The following is a 19,656-nucleotide window of genomic DNA, read 5'->3' as shown; positions in this document are numbered from 1 at the left end:
TCCCCATTGATAACCCTCCATGTGATCTCCATTTCTGTGACTCTGTTCCTGTTCTAGTTGTTTGCTTAGTTTTGGTTTTTGCTTTTTAGGTTCAGCTGTTGATAGTTGTAGGTTTCTTGTCAATTTACTGTTCATATTTTTGATCTTCTATTTCTTGAATAAGTCCCTTTAATATTTCATATAATAATGGTTTAGTGATGATGAACTCCTTTAACTTGATGCTATCTGGGAAGCACTTTATCTGCCCTTTCATTCTAAATGATAGCTTTGCTGGATAGAGTAATCTTGGATGTAGGTCCTTGCCTTTCATGACTTCAAATACTTCTTTCCAGCCCCTTCTTGCCTGCAAGGTTTCTTCGGAGAAATCAGCTGAAGGTCTCATAGGCATTCCTTTGTAGGTAACTGTCTCCTTTTCTCTTGCTGCTGTTAAGATTCTCTCCTGATCTTTCATCTTGGGTAATGTAATTATGATGTGCCTTGGTGTGTGCTTCCTTGGGTCCAAATTCTTTGGGACTCTCTGGGCTTCCTGGACTTCCTGGAAGTCTATTTCCTTTGCCAGATTGGGGAAGTTTTCCTTCATTACTTCTTCAAATAAGCTTTCAATTTCTTGCTCTTCCTCTCCTCCTTCTGGCACCCTTTTGATTCAGATGTTGGAATGTTTGAAGTTGTCCCAGATTCAACTTCAGGCTCTCCCCATTTTTTTTTTGTTTTGTTTTTGAATTCTTGTTTCTTCATTCTGTTCTGGTTAAATGTTTATTTCTTCCTTCTGCTCCAAATCATTGATTTGAGTCCCAGTTTCCTTCCTTTCACTGTTGGCTCCCTATACATTTTCTTTTATTTCACTTTGCATAGCCTTCACTTCTTCCTCTATGTTGCAACCATACTCAACCATTTCTGTGAGCATCCTGATTACCAGTGTTTTGAACTGTGCATCTGACAGATTGGCTATCTTTTCATTGCTTAGTTCTATTCTTGGAGCTTTGATCTGTTCTGTCATTTGGGCCATATTTGTTTGTCTCAGTGGCCCCTGTTACATTGTAAGGGGCAGAGCCTTAGGTATTCACCAGGGCGGGGCAACCCAGGTAGCTGTGTTGTGGCTCTGTATGTGGAAGAGGGATCCTAGAAGGAACAATGCCACTTGTTAGGCTCACCACCAGCTTTCAGTCACTTCCCCCACTACCCACAAGCAAATTGGACCCTTTTGGTGCTGATACCTGGGTGGGTGGTTTTATGTACATTCTAGGACCCTGTGGGTCTCTCTAACAAACTCTCCTTTGAGGCTGGGAGTTTCTCCCACCACTGCAACTTCCACAGGATTTTACAGCCAGAGATTTTGAGGCTTTCTTTTCCTGCACTGGAACCCTGGATTGTGCGGTCTGTCTCACTCCACATGCAAATGTGGGACCACCCAGTCCACCAACTGCCACCTTGCCCACCTGGTCCTCCAACCACCGCCTTGTGGGATGACCTCTCTGCCCCAGCTGGACATCTTCACCGCTCCTACCAGTCTGAATGAATGTTTTTTCTTTAACTCCTTGGTTATCAGAGTTCCATACAGTTCACTTTTCTGGCAGTTCTGGGTATTTTTTGTTTTAGTTTGTTGTTGTCCTTCTTTTGTTTGTGCAAGGAGGCAAAGTGTATCTAACTATGCCTCCAACTTGGCTGGAAGTCCATATTAACCATTTTAAAATACAAAATTCAGTGGCATTAAGTATCTATGATAAACTTTTATAAGACATGGGAAAAAGAAATTGAAAACAAAATGAGGAGGCAACCCACTGTACAAAGAACCTATTTGTCAATGACAAATCTGATAAAGGGTTAAAATCCAAAATGCATAAAGAACTTACACAACTCAATACCAGGAAGACAAACAATCCATTTTCAAAATGGGCAAGGGACCTGAAGAGACACTTTTCCAAAGAGGACATACAGAGGGCCCAGAGTCATATGAAAAGATGCTCAACATCACTAATCATCAGAGAGATGCAAGTTAAAACCGCAGTGAGATATCACCTCACAGCTGCCAGAATTGCTACCATCAATAACCTAACAATCAAAAAGTACTGGTGAGGATGAGGAGAAAAGAGAGCCCTCATGCATTGTTGGTGGGAACGCAGTCTGGTGCAGCCACTGTGTCAAACAGTATGGAGTTTCTTCAAAAAATTAAAAATGAGTTCTTTACATATTTTGGAGATCAGGCCCTTGTCTGAGGTATTATTGGCAAATATGTTTTCCCATACTATTGGTTCTCTTTTCATTTTAGTGCTGTTTTCTTTAGCCATGCAGAAGCTTTTTATTTTGATGGGGTCCCATTTGTTTATTCCTTCTTTTATGTCCCTTGCTTTAGGGGACGTGTCTGTGAGGATGTTGCTGCGTATTCAGAATAAGTCCTGCAAATCCTAATCATCAAACAATGAACACAGGTCTAGGAATCTGAGATTTAATTTGAGTAATTTTGTGTAACTTACCCTCATTCTTTCTGCTCATCCTTGATATCTTTATATCTACTCTTATAGGATTGGACTAGATAATTAGTAAAATGTCTTCCAGATTAGACATTCTTATGGTATAAAGAAAATATAATAGGCTTTAGAATCACAGGGACCTGGAAATAAGTCCCAGCAATACCACTTTCTTAAATTAATTGTATGAATTTGACCACTCTGATAGTCAGTTTTATACATCAGCTTGGCTATGCAATAGTACAGTCTTTTAACTAAACACTAATCTAGCTATTGCTGGTGAAGGTACTTTGTAGATATAGCTAACCTCTACAATCAGTTGACTTTATGTAAAGAAGGTTGCCTTCGATAATGTGGGTGGGCTCACCCAATCATTTGAAGGCCTTAATAGCAACAAATGTGGTTCCCTGAAAAAGAACCAATTTTGTGTCAAAATGACAGCATCAATTCTGCCTGAGTTTCCAGCTTTCCAGCCTGTCCTACCAATTTTGGACTTGCCAGCCCCCACAACCCTGTGAGCCAACTCCTTAAAACATACATATCCTATTGGTTCTATTTCTCTGGAGAATCCTGACTGATGTCAGCACTCATGTAGAAAGATTTTTTACAGCACTTACCATAAGCTGGGGATCATTTTAGACATTGGGGATCCTTGTCTTTAAGGGGATTAAATTCTATTAACTTACTCCAGGGAGACATACAATATATAATAGAAATAAATAAATGAATATATACATTTATTACATACATATGCATATACACATACATATACAGTATGTTAACCTTTATGAACCACCAATTCCTTCTCTGTAAAAATGGGTGTATTCAAAATAAGGAATATAAAAGGTCTAGACCAGGGGTGTCAAACTCATTTTCACTGGGGGCTACATCGGCCTCGTGGTTGCCTCTAAAGGGCCAAGTATAATTTCAACTCCTTAATAGTTAAGGAGTAGTTACATTTATACAGTCCTAAAATTACATTCGGCTCTTTGAAGGCAACTGCGAGGCTGATGTGGCCCCTGGTGAAAATGAGTTTGACACCCCTGGTCTAGAATATAGAAAGTCAGTAGAGAGTAGCCATTATTATGGGTCCATGATTACACTATGGTTTTAATAAATTCATTTTGAAGAGCATTTTCTTATATTCTAATTTTTCTATTTCTTGTATAACAAACATGTCTTAGAGGACACAGTGATACAGCTGATTTAGAGATAAAAATAACAACTGGATTTGAAATCAAAAGTCTGGCTTTCAGTCATAGGTCAATTAATAGTTATACAACCTTCAGCAAGTCAATTAACTTCTCTGAGGCTTAGTTTTTCTGTGTACAGAAAAAAAAATAATAACAGTCACTCATAAGGGTTTCAGAAGGAGTAAACAAGGTTGTGTCAGTGTTCATGATTCAAAAACAAGAATGTTGGGAGACTGTGCTCAGAAATCTCTCTATTTATCGGAACATTTAGTTAAGCAGTGGTTTGTTTCCTGCCCTCACCACACCCCAATCCACTCTTTTTCCTCATTTAAGGGCTCCTATATTAGTCAGTTATCAATTCAGGCTTAGTTTCCTCCCTGAAGTCATTTAAAAGCAATCATGGTTAAGGACTGGTTCTAACTTGTAACTAACAATTGGTCATAAATCTTAAATAAAGCCTGAGTTTTACATCTATAAGCATGCCTCCAGTGGGAAAACTGCTAGGCCCTTTTTTCATGGATCTTCCAAAAGTTACTCCCACAATGACTTGCCAGTTACCTATGCCCACATGCCCAAACATTCACCCTAAGTATATCCCAGAGCAATTCTTTCAAGTAGCCTCCTGATTCAAGAAGGATACTAGTCATGGAGCAGAGACTGCTGGAAAGAGGACAAAAGCCAGAGGAATTTTTTGGAAGCAGATATTACAGGAAGTTGATGGGAGTTTTTGTTTTTGTTTATTAAAGGAGAGAGAATCCTAATCATAGAACAACTGAGGATGGAGAGAGAGGACTTCAATGCAAATAGATCCACAACTGCTATAGAGCAGTCAGCAGTTGAGTGTGCCCATAGTTAGGCTTTAACTGGGGAGTGTGGATGTATATCTCTCTTCCTTGACCTCTTACTCTTTGAGCCAAGTCAAACTGAGCCAATGTTCATTTGTTGCTTAGGGACTCAAAGGCTATGGGTCCTTTCAGCTGTGTGTGATGAAGGTAAGGATGGGCCTCTGGCCAAAGGATAAAATCATAAGGGACACCAGAGTTATTTTAGCAATTTTTTGCTCTGGCACAGTGGTCCTGCAGTTAGGCTCAGTGCATATTTCCAGGGCTTTTGAAATTCTAAGAACAGCACTGAGCCATTTGCCTTCTAATGTCAGGTAGGATTTCTCCCACTAACTACACTTAAGAAAGACACCAAAAAACATTCTCCCACATGCTTTAACACTATCATCTACTAACCCAATGCCAATTTTACCCCTGCATTAATAAAGAGATTCATGGAATTTCACCCTTCTTCCCATTTATTGACCTGGATAATCAGTCAAGTGATCTGTCTTAATCTCAGTCACTCCTCTTTCGCCTTTGTTTCTCCAGATCATCACTTCAGATTTGTATTTCTTTCCACCAATGCCAACTTTTCATGGAGGAAGAAGGTGAGTTTAGATCTGCCAATTCAAGTTTTCTTTTTATTTTCCCAGGAGTGAGAGATGTGGGTCTCCTTGTTCCTTTACTTGTCTCCCATAAAGTAAGCACATCTCCAAAAGACAGGTACAAAATTTGCTTCCTCAGACCTATTGCCTAAACCCATATTGAGGAATGAAAAGCATGGGGCTGCCTTGCTTTTGAAATTAATAGGTCTCCATCATCTTGCAGAGGAGCCTTTGGTTTCTTTCTTTCATGGCTTACCCTTGGGGTATACAGATTTAATAAAATAATTTCACTGTAAATTTTATCTTTAATGGCTACTTTTGGGGGGTATGTCTCCTTCTGATGAGGGAAACCAATTACTCCTCCAATTTGATTACTCAAGTCCACCTCTGATGCCTATTAAAGAAAGGAAGGGAATTGATTCCCAGTCAGGGCACATGCCTGGGTTGTGGGGTCAGGTCCCCAGTAGGGGGCGCATGTGAGTCAACCACACATTATTGTCTCTCCCCTTCCCCTCTCTCTAAAAATAAATAAATAAAATCTTAAAAAAAAAGAAAGGAAAGGAGCTCTTTTGGTTTCAGGCAGGAAAGCCACAATAGTCTTTATAAACTGTCCATTTTAACTATTGACAACCCTGTATCCAAGCCATACACGAAGGTCACATTAACTAAATCCCAAAATACCACAAGAAGTTTAAGGCCTGTCAGTGTAACTGAAGACTATGTGTCCAAAATTCCAAGTAAGTGGCAGGGAATGGACATACATTGAGCAGGGGAGAAAAGAATACAAGCTAGGAGAAAAGTTCTAGGAGACAACCCAGACAGAGAGAATCTTCATTCAACTAAAATATTTATTGAGCACCTACTAAGTGCCAAACACTTTTCTAGAGGCTTAGGACACAGAAAAGAACAAAATAGACCCACATATCTGCCTTTCTGGAACTCACATGCAATTGGAGAGGAAAGACAATAAGTAAATGATATCATATACTTGAATATGAGAAATTATGTAGAAAATGGAAAAGTTAGAACAGGGTAAAGAACATCGGGGTGCTGGATGTGCAGGCATTTTACAGTATTAAATACAGAGGTAAGGTCTTAGCACTTTATTTATTTATTTATTTATTTATTTATTTATTTATATTGTTGTTCAAGTACAGTTGTCTCCATTTTCACCCCATCATGCCCCCACCCCACCCATCCCCACCTCCTGAACTCGAACCTACCATCTTTGGTTTGTCCATGTGTCCTTTATACATGTTCCTTGATGGACCTGACCCTATTTTCCCCCATTATCTCTCTCCCCCATCCCCTCTGGTTACTGTCAGTTTGTTCTTTATTTCAAAGGGGGTACAGTGTTGAGGGGGGCAAAGGGGGAAAATTGGGACAAATGTAATAGCATAATCAATAAAATATATTTTAAAAATAAAATAATATAAAATAAAATTCCAATTACATTTTTTAAAGGAATAGAATTAAAAAACCATAAGATTTGTATGAAACCACAAAAGACCCCAAATAGCTGAAGCAATCCTGAGGAGAAAAAGAAAAGAATGAAGCTGGAGATATCATACTGCCTGATTTCAAATTTAGTGCAAGGCAACAATAATCAAAAGAGTGTGATGTTGGCAGAAAAAACAGACACAAAGACCAATGGAACAGAATTGAGAGCCCAGAAATAAACCCACATGTACATGGACAAATAATTTTTGACAAAGGAGCCAAAAACATACAATGGAGAAAAGAAAGCCTCTTCAATAAATGTGGAAGGTAAAATTGGAAAGCCACATGCAGAAGATTGAAACTAGAGTACAGTTTGTCATGATATATAAAAATTGACTCAAAAATGAATCAAAGGCCTAACATGAGACCTGAAACAAGAAATGACATAAAAGAAAACATAGGTACTAAACTTATGTTCCTTTGTGTTACAGAAGATTTTATAAATTTGACCCAAAAGGCAAGGAAAATAAAGGTAAAAATAAGTTAATGGAACTATATCAAATGAATGGGACAGCAAAAGAAACTGCCAACAAAACATAAAAGCAACCAACCAAATGGGAGGAGATATTTGAAAACAACAGCTCTGACAAAGGGTTAATATACAACATATATAAGAAACTCATACAACTCAACACCACATAAACAAACAAAAAAAATGGGCAGAGGACCTGAAAAGACACATCTCCCAAGAAGACATAAAAATGGCCAATATATATATGAAAAAATGTCAACTTCACTAGCTATTAAGGAAATGCAAATCGAAACTACAATGAGATACCACCTCACACCTGTTAGAATGGCTATTATCAACAAGACAAGTAATAACAAGGTTGGAGGGGTTCTAGATAAAAAGGAATCCTCATTCACTGCTGGTGGGAATGTAGACTAGTACAGCCACTATGGAAAACAGTGTGAAGATTTCAAAAAAAACTAAGAATAGAGTTTCCATATAACCCAGCAACCCCTCTCCTGAGTATCTGCCAAAAAGGTTTGAAAACATTTATTCTCAAAGGTATATGCACTCCTATGTTTGTTGCAGCATTATTCACGGTGGCCAAGACATGGAGACAACTGAAGTGTCCTTTTACAGATGATTGGATAAAGAAGATGCGGTACATCTATACAATGGAATACCAGTCAGCCATAAGAAAAGATGAATTACTGTCATTTGCAATATGGATGGACCTTGAGAAGATCACACTAAGTGAAGTAAGTCAGACAAAAAGAATTATATGATTTCATTCATATGTGGAATATAAACCTGACAGTAACAAATGAACACAAAAGAAAAATAAACACTCATACACACAAACAACAGTATGGTGGTTACCACTAGGATGGGAGGTGGGAGTAGTAAAGACTAAAAGAGGGTCATATATTTATGGTGCTGGAAGATGATTTGACTTTGGATGGTGGATATACAATGCAATATACAGATGATGTACCATAAAAATATATACATGAAACCCATATACTCATTGACCAATGTCACCCCAATAAATTTAATAAAACACACACATAATCAAATTATTATATGTTCTCTTTTTTCCATTGAAACAGTGATTGATTTTACAAGTAAACATGAATTTGAACTTACATAATCAGTTTGTGATAATAAAATACCACTCATATTTTCATGTATATATTGGAGATCTTTGTCTTAATTATTTTGAAAAAAGAGTTTCACTACCAACCCCTCCAAAAGCAAACAAACAAACAAAAGACCTTACCAAACTTGAAATCTATAAGGTTATATGATTTCTCTTACTGATTACTTAAAACTCTAACAACAAAAGCAATAGCAACAGTGATGAAAGCTCATTTTAACTCTGCCAAACGGTGGTCTTAGTTCTTTACATCTCTCAGACCAAGGAATCACCACCAGTCCTGAGACTTACTAAGTGAATTAGCATAGATAAGATGCAAATAATATGCCAACAGCTTCAAAGTGACACTTGTGCCCAGATCCCAAATGTTTCTTCGTTCTGATCCTGCTTGATTCCCCATAAAGCAGGAGTTTCATGGGAAGACTCCAGCCTCTGCAATGGCTATCTCTGATTTCTCTTTCCCCCCTATTGACAGCTCCGCAGCCCAAAGAGTTATCTTCATCTGTACTCAGTCATTGAACACCAGCCATGATTGAGATTAGTGCCTTTTTCCCTCATAAAGTCCCCTTACTTAATGAGTATGACAGTCATCCTTTCCTTTCATCAGCTCACTTCTCTGGAACCTGCTACCTGCTATCAGATTGCAGCCATCTGCTTGTGCCTCCCTGCATGCCAAGAGGACTGTTTCCAGTCTCACCAGGTAGGGAGTTCTGTGTCATGGGAGCAAAGGTAGACTGACTGCTCCTGGGAGGCAGAGTCCAGTTAGCACTGGAAGAGAGGTAATGAAGCATGCTAGGAAGTGGTGAAATAGGTTATAGTTGGTGTCTGTGACTTCATAGACACTCAAGGGCTACCAAGATAGTGATCCTTCCTGCCAACATATTCTCCTAGGAGGACATGCCTACCAGTGACATCCCATTTTACTCAGAGAAAAAGCCAAACGTACTACACTATCTGCTTCCCCCAACCCTTTAATTTTCTGACGTTATCTCCTGTTACTGTAGCTCCTAGTCACTCCTCTCCAGCTACCTGGTTTTCTTCCTTTTCCTCAAACACAACAGACATGCTCCCACATCAGGGCTAGGCTCCTCCCCCAGATATCCACATGGTTCATTACCTCACTTTCTTCAGATATTTAGTCAAATACTTTTTTTCTAGTCTATGTATTTTTTGACCATTACTTAAAATTGAAACACACCTCCTCCACTAGCACTTCTCATCCTTTCCTACTTTATTTTTATTAATTGCACTTATCACCAACCTCTATATTATGAATTCACCTATTTATCTCTCTCTTTTCACTAGGATATAGCTTCCTAGTGAAACTATAAAACCAGATACTTTGTTTTGGTTACTGTTTTATCTCCAGTATCTAGACTAGTTTCTGGCACACAGGGTAGATGCACAGTAAATATTGTTGGATGAACCCTCTGTTCAAACTTTTCATCTATTTTTTTGTTGTTGAAATGATTGATTTTTTTATTGACTTATTTCTTTGTAGAGTATAAAGAGTATGCCTTTTTCTAATGTGGATATTAGCAAATAGTGTCCCTAGTTCATCATTTGTATTTTTAACTTTGTTTTTAGATTTTTTGACCACACAGAGGAAATTTCTTTGTTTTTTCCTTCTTTGAGGTTATTTGGGTTACATTGCTTCACAGAACCATACAGGTCTCATATATACAACTAAATAAAACATTATCTGCACACTGCATCCTGTGCCCATTGCCCCAAGCAAAATCAGAGGAGATTTCTAAATAATATAATATGGTCAAATGTATTGATTATTAAATTTATCTGTTCTGCATTTTGTGTCTTGCTAGAAAGTTCTCTATTATGCCAAGATTATAAATATATTTATTGACTTCCAGCCAAGATGGAGGTGTACGTAGACGCACTGCCTCCTCACACAACCAAGAGAAGGACAACAAATTTAAAAACAAAATACAACCAGAACTGCCAGAAAATCGAGCTGCATGGAACTCTGACAACCAAGAAGTTAAAGAAACATTCATCCACACCAGTAGGAGCAGTGGAAACAAGCAACTGGGGTGGAGGGGATGCAAACCAAGGCAGCAGCTGGAGGACTGGGTGGGTGAGGTGGTGGCTGGCAGACCAGGAGGTCCACATTTGTGTGCAGATAGACCAAGAAAAACAACTGTGGAACAAAACAGACTGAGCAACCCAAGGTTCCAGCACAGGGAAATAAACCCTAAAAAATTCTGGCTGTAAAATCCTGTGGGAATTTCAGTGGCGGGAGTAACTCCCAGCCTCACAGGAGGGCTCATTGGAGAGACCCCCAGGGTCCTAGAATGTACACAAGCCAACCAACTCAGGAATCAACAACAGAAGAGCCCAATTTGCTTGTGGGTAGTGGGGGAAGTGACTGAAAGCTGGCGGTGAGCCTAACAAGTGGCATTGTTCCCTCTAGGATCCCTCCTCCACATACAGAGCCACAACACAGCTACCTGGGTTGCCCCGCCCTGGTGAATACCTAAGGCTCTGCCCCTTACAATGTAACAGGGGCCACTGAGACAAACAAATATGGCCCAAATGACAGAACAGATCAAAGCTCCAAGAATAGAACTAAGCAATGAAAAGATAGCCAATCTGTCAGATGCACAGTTCAAAACACTGGTAATCAGGATGCTCACAGAAATGGTTGAGTATGGTTGCAACATAGAGGAAGAAGTGAAGGCTATGCAAAGTGAAATAAAAGAAAATGTATAGGGAGCCAACAGTGAAAGGAAGGAAACTGGGACTCAAATCAATGATTTGGAGCAGAAGGAAGAAATAAACATTTAACCAGAACAGAATGAAGAAACAAGAATTCAAAAACAAAACAAAAAAAAAAATGGGGAGAGCCTGAAGTTGAATCTGGGACAACTTCAAACATTCCAACATCTGAATCAAAAGGGTGCCAGAAGGAGGAGAGGAAGAGCAAGAAATTGAAAGCTTATTTGAAGAAGTAATGAAGGAAAACTTCCCCAATCTGGCAAAGGAAATAGACTTCCAGGAAGTCCAGGAAGCCCAGAGAGTCCCAAAGAATTTGGACCCAAGGAAGCACACACCAAGGCACATCATAATTACATTACCCAAGATGAAAGATCAGGAGAGAATCTTAACAGCAGCAAGAGAAAAGGAGACAGTTACCTACAAAGGAATGCCCATGAGACCTTCAGCTGATTTCTCCAAAGAAACCTTGCAGGCAAGAAGGGGCTGGAAAGAAGTATTTGAAGTCATGAAAGGCAAGGACCTACATCCAAGATTACTCTATCCAGCAAAGCTATCATTTAGAATGAAAGGGCAGATAAAGTGCTTCCCAGATAAGGTCAAGTTAAAGGAGTTCATCATCACCAAGCTATTATTATATGAAATGTTAAAGGGACTTATTCAAGAAAAAGAAGATGATCAAAAATATGAACAGTAAAATGACAACAAACTCACAACTATCAACAACTGAGCCTAAAACAAATCCAAAAATGAACTAAGCAAACAACAGGAACAGAATCACATAAATGGAGATCATATGGAGGATTATCAGCAGGGATAGGGTGGGAGAGAATAGGAACAAGGTACAGGGAATAAGAAGCATAAATGGTAGGTACAAAATGGGCAGGGGGAGGTTAAAAATAGTATGGGAAATGGAGAAGCCAAAGAACTTATATGTATGACCCATGGACATGAACTAAGGGGGGGAATGAGGGTGGAAGGGGGAGTGCAGGGTGGAGGGGAATAAATGGGGGGGGGAATGGGACAACTGTAATAGCATGATCAATAAAATATATTTACTAAATAAATAAATAAATATATTTACTAATGTCTTCTTATGGAATTTTTATGTTATCTTAAATACACGTGGGATTTATTTTGATGTAAATAATTAATTTTTTTTCAACTCGTCAGTTTTCTCCAAACCACTTGTTAAACAAACATGCTTTCCACCATTGATCATAAGTATAACCTTTAAAATATGCTAAATTTCCAGGAATATTCAGATTTATTTTAGTACTTTCTATTTTGTTCCACTGCCTTATGTACTTATTTGCCACCACCAAAGTGTTTTAATCTTTATAGGTTCATAATATGCTATTTAAAACAAAATATCTAATAAGGCTGACTTCATCCTGTTCTCCCTCCCTTACTGTCATATTCATCATCATATTACTCTTCTAGTTCAGAATATATCTAGATATTTGCATATGAAATTTATTGGCATTTTTTTCAAATTCCCTCTGAAATCATCATCAGTATTTTTATTGTAAATCACATTAATATTATATTAAAATATATGGATACAGTAGTATCTTTCCATTTACTTATATCTTCTTTTAAACCCTTTTTTCTTTATATATTTTGGAGATCAAACCCTCATCCAAGGTGTCATTGGTAAATATGTTTTCCCATAAAGTTGGTTCCCTTTTCATTTTGATGATGGTTTCTTTAGCTGTGCAGAAGCTTTTTAGTTTGAGGTAGTCCCATTTGTTTAATTTTTTCCTTTATTTCCCTTGCTCTAGGAGATATATTGGCAAAAATATTGCTGTGTGGAACATCTGAAATTTTCCTGCCTATGTTTTCCTCTAGGACTTCAGGTTTGATGGCCAAATATATAAGGAACTCATAGGACTCAACACCATGAAGACAAACAACCCAATTGAAAAATGGGCAAAAGACTTGAACAGACACTTTCCCAAGGAGGACATACAGAGGTCCCAGAGGCATATGAAAAGAAGCTCAACATCACTAGCCATCAGAGAGATGCAAAGTAAAACCACAATAAGATACCACTTCACACCGGTCAGAATGGCCATCATAAACAAATCAACATACAAATGCTTGCAAAGATGTGGAGAAAAAGGAAACCCTAGTACATCGTTGGTGGGAATGCAGATTGGTGCAGCCACTGTGGAAAACAGTATGGAATTTCCTCAGGAAACTAAAAATGGAACTGCCTTTTGACCTGGCAACTCCACTGCTGGGATTATACCCTAAGAACCCTGAAACACCAATCCAAAATAACCCAATGTTCATAGCAGCACAATTTATAATAGCCAAGTACTGGAAGCAACCTAAATTAAATGAATGGATCAAAAAACTATGGTACATTTATACAATGGAATTCTATGCAGCAGAGAGAAAGAAGGAGCTCCTACCCTTTGCGACAGCATGGACAGAACTGGAGAGCATTATGCTAAGTGAAATAAGCCAGGCCTTGAAAGACAAATCCCATATGATCTCACCTATAAGAGGAATCTAACGAACAAAATAAACTAACAAGCAAAGTAGAACCACAGGCATGGAAACATGGAACAGAATGAAAGTGACCAGAAGGGAGAAGGGAGGGAGATATTGGTAGGAAGAAGGGGAAGGCACTAGACAAAGAACATGTATGAATGACCCATGGACATGAGCAACAATGTGGGGATGGACCGTGGGAGCAGGGGGTGGGATAGGCAGAGAAGGACAAAGTGGGAAAATTGGGACAACTGTAATAGAGTTTACAACTGTAATTTTTAACAATTAAAAAATGATTTAATAAGAAAAGCTTTTCTCTTTTTATAGGTTCTATACGTTTTGTGTTTATTGCTAAGAATTTTATCGTTTTATTACTATTATTAATGAGATATACAATATTATATTTTCATCTGACTTCATATAGGAAAGCTATTGATTTTATGTAAAAAAATTGTAACAAGCAATGTTACTGAATTAGCTTTTTGCTTTGAATAATTTTTAGGAATTTGTCTTTTGGGGTATACAATCTTATATTTCTGCAAATGAAATGAAGGTTATTTAAAAATATTTATAACTTTTATTTCTTCCTCTAGTCTAATTGAATTGCTTAACACTTCCATCACACTGTTAAGTAAGTGCTCTCATGTACTGTTCCTTTTAATGAAAATAATTTTAATGTTATACCATTAAGAATGATCGAGGCATATATATGGTATGGAGCCACACATTTCTTTATCTTAGAATTAAGCAACACATGTTAGACTTTGTCCAAATCCATTTTAAAAACTGTTGAGTCAACATATCCTTTTTCCCTTTTGAGCTATTAAATGGTACATTTTGTTAATATAGTCCTAAATATTAACTCATTATTGCTTTTGTGGGATGAACTCTACTTTGTCTTGATATGTTTAATTCAGCAATACAAAGTCTGAAGTTCTCTATTCACAATTAAAAGTTCAAAACACTTTGAAAGCCAAAAGCAGCTCATCTGGAAGCAAAACCTGATTTGATCTGATGCAGTATTATGTATAAACTTTGGTCCAATTAGTGTTACTTTTTATATGTTTTACTATTGAAATATTAAAGCATTTTAATGTGTTGTTTCTATAGGCCCCAATGAGAAGGATGCATAACAGACAATGAAGTCACCATGTTACATTTCTAAAATTCAAAACATTCAATTCTGAAACACATTTGACACCATCAGTTACATACGAGGACCTGAAGACCTATAATGCATGATGGAGTGCAGGAAGAGAGAATGCAGGCAGATGAATCAATCTTTGAGTTAGACCTTGAATAATGAGTTGTAGTTTGCATGAGAAAGAAAGAAATGGCATTCCTGGAAGAGGCATGAAAAGACTTGGTATGTTTTGAGAAAAGTGAGTTCAGTATAGCTGGAGGGTAGGGTGTGTGGAGGGAAGGAGTAGTGGGAAATGAGACTAGAGAGACAAGTTTGGGACAAATTATGAAAGTTCTTGCATGCTAAGAAGTGTGAAGTAAGTAATATTGTGTCTGAGATATTTCTGAAATATTTTGAAGTTGTGGGTGGGGATGGAGGTAAGGATAGGGGTGGAAAAGAGACAGGAGTTGAGCATGAGAAGAAATGAAATAAAAGAACACTTTCTGGATGTCCAGAGGAATAAAAGTGGCAAATTCTAAATCAGGAACAGAGGTATCAACAATCCCAGACTTCCAAAAAAGTCTAGAACAGTTAAGTCTAGTCACAAAAGCAGATGACAACCTATTGTTTTTTAGATGGAGAAAGCCCTACACAACCTAATAAAAACAATAGAAGACACCATAGAAAAGGATTAAGCCTGTTGAAGATTTTCAAGCAGCTAAGCTTTGAAAAATTCCATTTTTCGAAGAGAGTGCAGTATAAGACCAAATTTGACAAACATAGTTGAAGATACAGTATGATAGCTTCAGAATTCAAACATGATCTCACCTGTAAGTGGAACCTAATCAACGAAACAAACAAATGAACAAAATAGAAACAGAGACTTGGAAATAAAGAACTGACAGCAACCAGAGGGGAGGGGGGAGGGAATAACAGGGGAAAGAAGAGGGTCAAGCAAAGGAATATGAATAGAACACTCATGGGCATGGACAATGGGGGGGAGCGATTGACTGTGGGAGTGGGGTGCAGTGTAGGGTTGAGCAATGGGAAACAGGAGAGACAACTGTAACTGAATAACAATAAATTTAAAATAAATCAAATATGCCAGGGTTCAAATTCTATTATTTCACACCACTGAGTCTGAGTTTCCTTATATAAAAGCAGATGATAAAAGTATTTGTATATGGTTCTTGTGAAGATAAATTTATATAAATCAAAAAATTTAATCTTTGTGTTTGCAACTACATTTTGGGAAAATATTGTTAGCCAGATTGTCATCAAATTTGTAAGATATGTTCAGGATGGTCTGCCCTTCTAAAAAGTGCCCTCCTTCAAGCACATTATGAACCTAAAATATAGGTTTAAATGTGCTTTAAACTCTCTATGGTGGTCACTTAGGGGGCACTTCAAAAGTAAGTAATCATTTTTCCAGATAATGTGAAGTTGGTGGATTTTTTAAAAAATAAGAATATTTCTTAGTTTTATATTTTATATAATATTTTAGTCTACTATTTATGTTAAATATGTATTGATATTTATACATATTTATATCAATGTAAAATAATTTTTATGTGTGAGAATGTCTTAAATATTCTGTATTTAAATCTTAAAATATAGATGAGGAGTTATCACTGAAATTCACTCTTCTCTCCACTCCCGCGCCATGCATTCTGTGTTGATTTGGCCCTTTGTCAGAAGGTTTATAGATATGAAATGTGAACTTCTCCACAAGACTCAGTCTCATGGGAAACCTACTTTTATCACTGTCACTCTGTTTGTTCCTCTCTCTGGGAACAACCCTGCTAGGCCAGTCTGCTCTCCCTAGCCTCATTGGAATTCTAATGAACACAATGTTATACTTCTTACTACAAATTTTTTCATCCTTCCTCCCTCTAAAAAATAGAAAGTTAGTTTCCGAGATACACATAGTTTTCATTAAATTAAAATAAAACTGCGGTAGGCTAGGTGATGATAGATGCTGGTGCCAAAGGGATGAGCAGGAGAGTTTACCTACTGGCTTAAGCCACCCACCTGTGTCCCTACTCTCATTCTAAGGAAGAACAAATTGTAATAAATGACACAGGTTCGCAGAGAAAAACACTTCATAGGGTATGAAAAGTGCAAAGATGAAGATGAGCATGGAGTAGTATGGGAACACTTTTGGGAGAACTCAGTCAAGAAACAGTGGGACATGAGAAAGAGGAAGGAGTAATGAAGGTTTCAGGAAGGACATGGAGACCACTTGAAAGATGAGCAGAAGTTGTCAATTCACAAAGGACTGTTCAAACTAGCTTGAGGTGGGGCATTCCAGACATTAATAGAACATAAACAAAGATAAAATCAAATAAAAACACTACAAAGTTTCAGTAGGATGGAGTTAGAAGATGCTGTGGGGAAAGCAAGGTTGGGACAAAGGAGATACTTAAAAGATATCCCAAGAAACCCAGAACGCAATTATGACACACCTAAACAAGAAATTCATGTAGTAAAACTATGGTGGTCAATACCCTGATAAAAGTGTAGTAAATACATTTGGGAGAGGAAAGTAGACAACAAGAAAATAGTTAAGAGTCCAAGTACGAAGTCATGTGGGCCTGAACTAAACCATAGCAGAAGAAGCGAAAGTAGTTGGAATTGTTCTCTGTACTATATAGAGCCAAAAATGTACCTGCTGGGTTAGGTGGGCACAGGGTTGCCAAAAACACTTATTGTACACATTGCATTTTAGATTTTATAAATAGTATATAAGGAAGTTTCATGATTCCATTTCTCATTTTGTGTTCTTACATCAGCCATAAGTCAAAAGCTTCGGGAATCTTTCCCAGTAGAGACCTCAAATACCAAAGTTCCCTTGATCAGAGGTGCCCTCTCTCAGTGGAGTCAGTTCCACTCTTATCAAGCCTGACTGTAAAACTAAATTAAACAATTAGACAAAGCTACTTTGGGTTGGCCCTAGAAACATTCCTGATGTTCCCTTGGACCTGCTCCTCTTGCTAAGCTCTGTTACTCATGACTGCCTTCATCTTCATAAATTGGAATATTTCTTGCCATTTCCTTCTGTCCTGCAAAGTTTCTTTTGAGGAATAAACTGACAGTCTTATGGGAGCACCCTTGTAGGTAACTACCTGCTTTTCTCTTGCTGCTTTTAAGATTCTCTCTTTATCTTTAACCTTTGGTCTTTTAATTATGATGTGTCTTGGTGTGGCCCTCTTTGCATCCATCTTGTTTGGGACTCTCTGTACTTCCTGAACTTGCATGTCTATATCCTTCATCAAATTAGGGAAGTTTTCTTGCATTATTTTTTTCAAATAGGTTCTCAATTCCTTGTTCTTTCTCTTCTCCTTCTGGCACCCCCATGATGCAAATGTTGGTACACTTGATGTTGTCCCAGAGGCTCCTTACACAAAACTACAGAACAACCATCATTCAGAACCACCGAATATCAAGCTGAATGGAGGTCCTACAACTATGGAATTAAAGAATAAACCACATTGAGACTGGTAAGAGGGGCAGAGATAGCAGAACTGGCTGGTTCACCACTCGTGTGGCGGATAAAAATTGGAGGGATATCTCAGCTTTGGAGGACCTCCCTGAGAACCTAGGGGCCCCAGGCCCACACTAGGCCTCCCAGCCCAGGGTTCCAGTGCCAGGAAGAGAAGTCCCCATAATTTCTGGCTGTAAAAACCAGTGGGGATTGAAGCTGAGTAAGATGGAAACTTTTGAAGTCCCAGGCAGTTTCTCTTAAATGTAATGCACACAAACTTACTTGGACACACTCCATCTGAGCTCCAGCACTGGAGCAGCAGCTTGAAAGGCACTAGAGACATACGGGGAGGAACTGAATTATCTGGCATCAGGGTGAGGGCTGGAGGGGCAGCTTTCTCCCAACCAGAAGTGCTGGCAGAGGCCATTGTTCCCTGTTCTGAGCCCTTCCCTCACAGAGCCTACAGGTGGGTGCCATATCTGAGACTCCATCAACCTGGCTCACACTTTTTGCTCCACCCTAGTGATTAGCTAAGGCCCCACCCCACCAAAATTTCAGGGCCACCCAAGCTGTTTTAGTGGCTTTCCCATATGAATGGCCTGTCTTGGCTCATGCTTCAGATTTTCCTAAATTCTCTCAAACATGTAGCATCTGGCCTCAGTAAGCCCCATACCTCTCCTCTCACTAAGTGGCCCAAAGCATGGCACAAGCACAGTTTGGCCTCTCCTATGCACCTCTAAACCCAGCACAAGTAGCAGCCATCTGCAGATCATTTTGTATCTTATGCCAGATGGCTTCTTACAGGACACCAGTGGTGGCTGACCTGGGCATACACCTCCCAGGAGACTCCAGAGCTGTGCACCCAGTAGTCAGCTTCAGGCCACACTGAGGTACCATCACTCAACCATCTCCACAAGTGACACACTCAAGGAGTGAATTCAGTGGGCACCACAGCCCTGCTGAAGTAAGTCCTTCTCTGTGGGATGGGCCTTTTCACAGCTCATCCTCCAAGGTGGTCAGAGGTCAGTGGTCAGTGGTCAGTGGTCAGAGGCAGCCCTTACAGCTGACTGGCCTAGGTAAATCCTTTCCATTGTTCATTCCAACAGCAATCAAGGCTCAACTACAATAGAACAGTGTACACAGCCCACATGGGGGCACGCCTTGAGCATCCAGGTTGGGCAATAGGTGAGGCTGTGCCACTGGACCTTACAGGTCACCTGCTGTATGAGGCCACTCTACCAAGCCTGGGGGACAGAGAAGCTCTTCCTAATACATAGAAACAAATGCAAGGAGTCTCCCAAAATGAGGAGACAAAGAAACATGACCCAAATGAAAGAACAGAACAAAACTCTAGAGAAAGAACTAAACAAAAAGAAGACAAGCAACCTACTAGATGCAGAGTTCAAAACACTGGTTATTACAATGCTCAATGACCTTAGTGAGAACCTCAACAGCATGAAAAATAACCGGGCAGAAATAAAGGATACACTAATTGAAATAAAAGGTAATTTACAGGGAATCAACAGTAGAGTGGATGAAACTGAGAATCAAATCAGCACCTTGGAATATAAGAAAGCAAAAACACCTAACCAGAAGAGCCAAAAGAAAACAGAAACTAAA

General features: G+C 38.7%; 1 pseudogene; it reads right to left on the bottom strand.

Annotated features, from left to right (window-relative positions):
• Positions 1 to 18,463, bottom strand: part of LOC112300038 (putative transmembrane protein 217B) — a 30,942-nt pseudogene extending 12,479 nt beyond the window's left edge.
• Between the last annotated feature and the right edge of the window lie 1,193 nt (positions 18,464 to 19,656).

The sequence above is a fragment of the Desmodus rotundus genome, chromosome X (assembly GCF_022682495.2).
Source record: "Desmodus rotundus isolate HL8 chromosome X, HLdesRot8A.1, whole genome shotgun sequence".
NCBI classification, from domain to species: Eukaryota; Metazoa; Chordata; class Mammalia; order Chiroptera; family Phyllostomidae; genus Desmodus; species Desmodus rotundus.
Note: the sequence above shows the minus strand (reverse complement) of the source record. Positions and strands in the feature narration are given on the sequence as shown.